The sequence below is a fragment of the Engystomops pustulosus genome, chromosome 3 (assembly GCF_040894005.1).
Source record: "Engystomops pustulosus chromosome 3, aEngPut4.maternal, whole genome shotgun sequence".
Classification (NCBI taxonomy): Eukaryota; Metazoa; Chordata; class Amphibia; order Anura; family Leptodactylidae; genus Engystomops; species Engystomops pustulosus.
Genome location: NC_092413.1, coordinates 227,348,789 through 227,354,788, shown reverse-complemented (window position 1 = coordinate 227,354,788; position 6,000 = coordinate 227,348,789).

Below are 6,000 nucleotides of genomic sequence, written 5' to 3'. Positions count from 1 at the left end.
TGAGTCATGACAATCACGGGGATTTAGTCAGGTTTTATTGTGTTTTAGTAAATCTTTTCTGAGACCAACATCTTTTTTATACTTTTCTGTAAGCAGCTGTTTAAGTGGGTGTGGCCACGAAAGCTCCCTGTACTGGTGATCGAGTGCGCTGGGCCAGGGACATGCCAGATAGTGTTGGAGGAGCCAGGGACATGGCAGATAGTGCTGGAGGAGCCAGGGACATGCCGGATAGTGCTGGAGGAGTTAGCTACATGCCGGATAGTGTTGGAGGAGTCAGGGACATGCTGGATAGTGCTGGAGGAGCCAGGGGCATTCCGGATAGTGTTGGAGGAGCCAGGGACATGCCGGACAGTGTTGGAGGAGTCAGGGACATGCTGGATAGTGCTGGAGGAGCCAGCGGCATGCTGGATAGTGCTGTAGGAGCCAGGGACATGCCAGATAGTGTCAGATCGAGTGCGCTAAGCAAGGGACATGCCAGATAGTGCTGGAGAAGCCAGGGACTTGCCGGAGAGTGCTGGAGGAGCCAGGGACATGCCTGATAGTGCTGCAGGAGCCAGGGACATGCTGAATAGTGAAGGAGGAGCCAGGGACATGGCGGATAGTGCTGGAGGAGCCAGGGACATGGCGGATAGTGCTGGAGGAGCCAGGGACATGCCGGATAGTGCTGGAGGAGCCAGGGGCATGCCGGATAGTGCTGGCGGAGTCAGGGATATGCTGGATAGTGCTGGAGGAGCCAGGTTCATGCTGGATAGTGCTGGAGGAGCCAGGGGCATGCTGGATGGTGCTGGAGGAGCCGGGAGAATGCCGTATAGTGCTGGAGGAGCCAGGGACATGCCAGATAGTGCTGGCGGAGCCAGGGATATGCTGGATAGTGCTGGAGGAGCCAGGTTCATGCTGGATAGTGCTGGAGGAGCCAGGGGCATGCTGGATGGTGCTGAAGGAGCCGGGAGAATGCCGTATAGTGCTGGAGGAGCCAGGGACATGCCAGATAGTGTCAGATCGAGTGCGCTAAGCAAGGGACATGCCAGATAGTACTGGAGAAGCCAGGGACATGCCGGAGAGTGCTGGAGGAGCCAGGGACATGCCTGATAGTGCTGCAGGAGCCAGGGACATGCCTGATAGTGCTGCAGGAGCCAGGGACATGCCTGATAGTGCTGCAGGAGCAAGGGACATGCTGAATAGTGCTGGAGGAGCCAGGGACATGGCGGATAGTGCTGGAGGAGCCAGGGACATGCCGGATAGTGCTGGAGGAGCCAGGGGCATGCCGGGTAATGCTGGAGGAGCAAGGGACATGCCGGATAGTGCTGGAGGAGCCAGGGATATGCTGGATAGTGCTGGAGGAGCCAGGTTCATGCTGGATAGTGCTGGAGGAGCCAGGGGCATGCTGGATGGTGCTGGAGGAGCCGGGAGAATGCCGTATAGTGCTGGAGGAGCCAGGGACCTGCCGGATAGTGCTGGTGATCGAGTGTGCTGGGCCAGGGACATGCCGGAGAGTGATGGAGGAACCAGGGACATGCCGGATAGTGCTAGAAATCAAGTGTGCTGGGCCAGGGACATGCTGGAAAGTGCTAGAGGAGATGCATTGTCGAGTGAAGCTGCAGGTGCCGCTGCACCCGGTGGCGTTGCTGTGTCAGGGGGTTGCCAGGGACCAGGGACATGCCGGATAGTGCTGGAGGAGCTAGGGACATGCCGGATAGTGCTGGAGGAGCTGCAGTGCCGGGTGAAAGTACGGCTGCTGCTGTGCCCAGTGGCGTTGCTGTGTCAGGGGGTGATGGAGATTCCACTGTGTCCCTGTGGAGCTGTAGGTGCTGCTGTGATAGGAGGCGTTGGAGGTACCGCTGCGCTGCACCAGCTCTGGTTCGGGTGGGAGGTTTCAGACTCCCAAGGTCTTCATCTGCTCGGACAGGATGGTGAGACTGCGGCTGCTCAGGAAAGAATAGGTGGGTCCACACTCAATCAGTGGGATTCTGGACTTCTGGTGTCTAGAGCCTCTTAGCTGATGCACAGAAAACCTCCAGACACGTCCTTCTGCTACTGGCCCTTTTCCAGATGACGGCCGATCGTCCACCACATCGATCTGGGTCTTGGTCCACTGAGCTCCTCTGGGTGCTTTTGGTGAGTAAGCCACAAGTTATGTTGAAACTTAAGTGGCATAGGAGGGGAAACAGGGGAAAACATAGGAGGGGAAACAGGGGGAACAGAGGAAGGGAAATGGGGAAACATAGGAGGGGAAACTGGGGAAAAAATGGGAAACAGGGCTGAAAGTGCCGTAGCACGTAAGACAGGCAGCCACCTATCGTGGTGCCATCTTGCCATCCATTTATCTGACACGTTTCTGCTGGCATCCACAAGGGGGAGCCAGCTCATCAGAAGTGTAAACAGTTTAAGGGTGACATTTATTTTTGATTGTTTATAAGAAATTAAGGCTGAATTTATTATACTAAAAAAAATGAATAAAATAGCACTTTTATCAAATCAGTCCAAACAAAAGGCACTCATATTGTGGTCCCTCTCATCTCCCCCTAGTATTGTGAATCCTCTCATCCACCCCTTTTATTGTTGCCCTTGTCTTCTCCCCCTCATATTGTGGCCCTTGTCTTCTCCCCCTCATGTTGTGGTCCCTCTCATCTCCCCCTCATATTGTGGCCCTTGATTTCTTCCCCTTATATTGTGGCCCCTCTCATCTCCCCTTCATATTGCTTATGTCGGAAAAATGATAATCTTGGGTGCACACAAGTAAGAAATCAACCCGAAACAGAAAAAAGGTGAAGAATTTGCCAGAAACAGCCTGAATGAAGTATCTTGAAGTCCCTTTAATGAAGTGATGGAGACTTTTTTTTTTTTAATTACTATTTTTATTGTTTTTTCAACATACATGAAAAGAAATGTCACTTTCTCAATCCAACATTACATCCAAGTTGAACATGGAGATACTACAATCACGTATATCATTGCTGAGTGTAACATCCTTAGAATAGCAGTGCTAAGTACACAAGATATAATAACACTACATCTGTCGTCTTTGGGTTACCCTGAACGACATGCTGAGTTCATATAATATATCTCTCAATTACGCACCATCCTAAGACGCGCTGTAGAAAATAAAGTTTTGTCTATTAAAACTGCTGAAAAGCTTCTACCCACCTTTCCAAGGAAACCTTCCTGGTATTTTCTCCCCAAGATTCATAAGTCACCGAGTCGACCCCCTGGATGTCCAATTGTCGCGGGGATAGGCTCGGTGACTGAATCTCTGTCCCAGTTCCTTGACTGGCTTTTGCGACCTATTTTTATGGATATTCCATCATATTTAAAGGATACTAATTCTTTTTTAAGGGCAGTCGAGGACATTAACTGGCGCGGGGATCTTAAATTAGTCGCGATAGACGTGGAAAGCCTTTATACGAGGATCCCACATCATGAGGGGGTCGATGCCATTTGTCTAGTCCTCCACCGAGCAGGGAAAAGTTTGGCATTCATCGACTTCGTCTGTGAGGCTCTTCTGTTCATCTTTACCCACAATTCTTTTTTATTTAACAACCAATGGTTTAACCAAGTCACAGGCACGGCCATGGGCACACCGGTCGCATGTACCTTCGCCAATATTTTCTTGGCCGTGTTTGAAAGTAAGTTTATTCTTAACTTGGGAAATCCATATGTCAAATACATACACACCTATTTAAGATACATCGACGATGTGTTCTTGGCCTGGTCTGGTTCCGAACAAGAATTTTTTGACTTTGTAGATTTTCTGAATACAGGGGAAAGGATGAACATGCGCTTCACGTGCAATTTCGGTAACAAACACCTAGAGTTTTTGGACGTCCAACTTGACGTAGTGGCAGACCAAATTAAAGTGAGTGGCTATCGTAAGCCAACAGCCACGAATGCCTTACTGCATTATAATAGTGCCCACCCTGACCACGTAAAAAAGGCTGTACCATATGGACAGTTCGTACGTTTGAGGCGCATAAATGACTCCGACGAGTCCTTCCATAAACAAGCCCTTGAACTGAGAGACAGACTTAGGCTAAGGGGTTACCCAGACACTATCATCCAGACAGCTTATAACAAAGCAGCAAAATTAGATAGACATCAATTATTGCATAGGAGGGAAGTGAAAAAAAGAAATAGTGATAGATTTACTTTTACCTTTGATTTCTGCCCGAATGAAAAGAATATACGTAAAGCCATACAAAAGAACTGGGTCATACTCGAAAGGGACCCTGAATTAAGGAAAGTCACTGCAAATAGACCCATGATTTCATTCAAACGTAACCCCACCATGAGAGATCTACTAGTCAGAAGCAAATTTAGTGATAAAAAAACCACCTGGCTGGATAGAGAGATTCCAAAAAGGCAACTTTGTTTGTCACCACTGCAATTTTTGCAGATTTCATCTAAGAACAAGAACATTAAACATAGGTGGAATTACCACTGCGGTGGAACAATTCATCAGCTGTAAAACTGACTATGTAGTTTATGTCATATTCTGCACATGCAGACGATTCTATATTGGCAAGACGATTAGACCACTCTACATACGTTTTAGAGAGCATCATCATTCCATTATATCTGGGAAAGGTTCACAGAGATTGATTAAGCATATACGAGATGTACATGCTGGCGACCCTAACTCACTTACATTTGCAGGGATTGAACGTGTCATGGCTAATATAGATGGAGGCGATAGACATAGGGAGCTACTTCGCCGTGAGGCAAGATGGATACTCAAAACAGAAGCAGAGGGCCCGATAGTGTTAAACGATAAAAATGACATGGCAGTCTTCGTCTAGACCTGACAGTTTACCAGATAGAGTACTCACAGGCTCTTATTGCTTGAACAATTTTTTAAGTCCAATGACGGTCTAACATTGTTTGTTTGTGTATACTATGTGTCTGTATAATTGTTTTAATTGTATCACTTACCGAGTGTATTGGCAGCACCTGCGCGATGTCCAAGACTTTTGGAGGTGTGTTCTACCACCTCAGCCGGACTCGTGACCGCGACGTCATGCACACACACCAGTCACATGACACAGTGTAACACATGACGTCGGTGGCTAGGTATTTAATCTGTTACAGCTGTGCCGGCGTCCCTCACACGGCTAGAGGAAGAGCAAGAATTGCGCAAAACGGCCATCGGCGTGAGTGACGCCTTGTCATACCTCCCTGCCCACGGGTGTTCAATAAAAGAAGATTTACCTGGTGAGTGCCGCCTCCTTATTTCTACTTATTTACGTTGAGTTCATGTTGTACTGAGAGAGACAAGGCAGAGTTGTAATAGTCCTTTCTTTTCCACATCGTTCTTAGAGTTCTGGTTCCTGCAAATAAGGGTTGAAGATTTGAAGTGACACCTAAGACCTTTCATATACCCTTGTGCCCGATGTACTTTGAACAAGAATTTCTCTGATTAAAGTTATTGTAAACCTTTAAAGGAAACCTACCACTTAGAATGGCAGGGGTAAGCTGTAAGTACCGAGCACCAGCTCAGGGTGAGCTGGTGCCGGTACTTACTTTCGTTAGTGTTATAAACCGCTGTATCGCGGTTTTAACACTTTTTAAACTCTAGAGCAGAAGAGGCTTCGGTGCTGCGTGCGCACGATCGTGCGCGCGCCTACATAGGAAATGCCGGAGATGTTGCGCACACACGGTCGCACGCAGCGCCGAAGCCTCTTCTGCTCTGGAGTTTAAAAAGTGTTAAAACCGCGATACAGCGGTTTATAACACTAACGAAAGTAAGTATCGGCACCAGCTCACCCTGAGCTGGTGCTCGGTACTTACTGCTTACCCCTGCCATTCTAAGTGGTAGGTTTCCTTTAAAACCATTGTAAAAATTCTGTATAACCAAACAGAAACAAACATCATCTACGACCTGAGTTACATACATTTACTATTTATTCAGTGAGAAATGGGCTAGATATCCATAAGTTCCAGACTTTTAGGTACTTGTGGTGCGTGTGGCTTTGGAGGGAGATGGCTTTTTCATATCTACAACTGGAA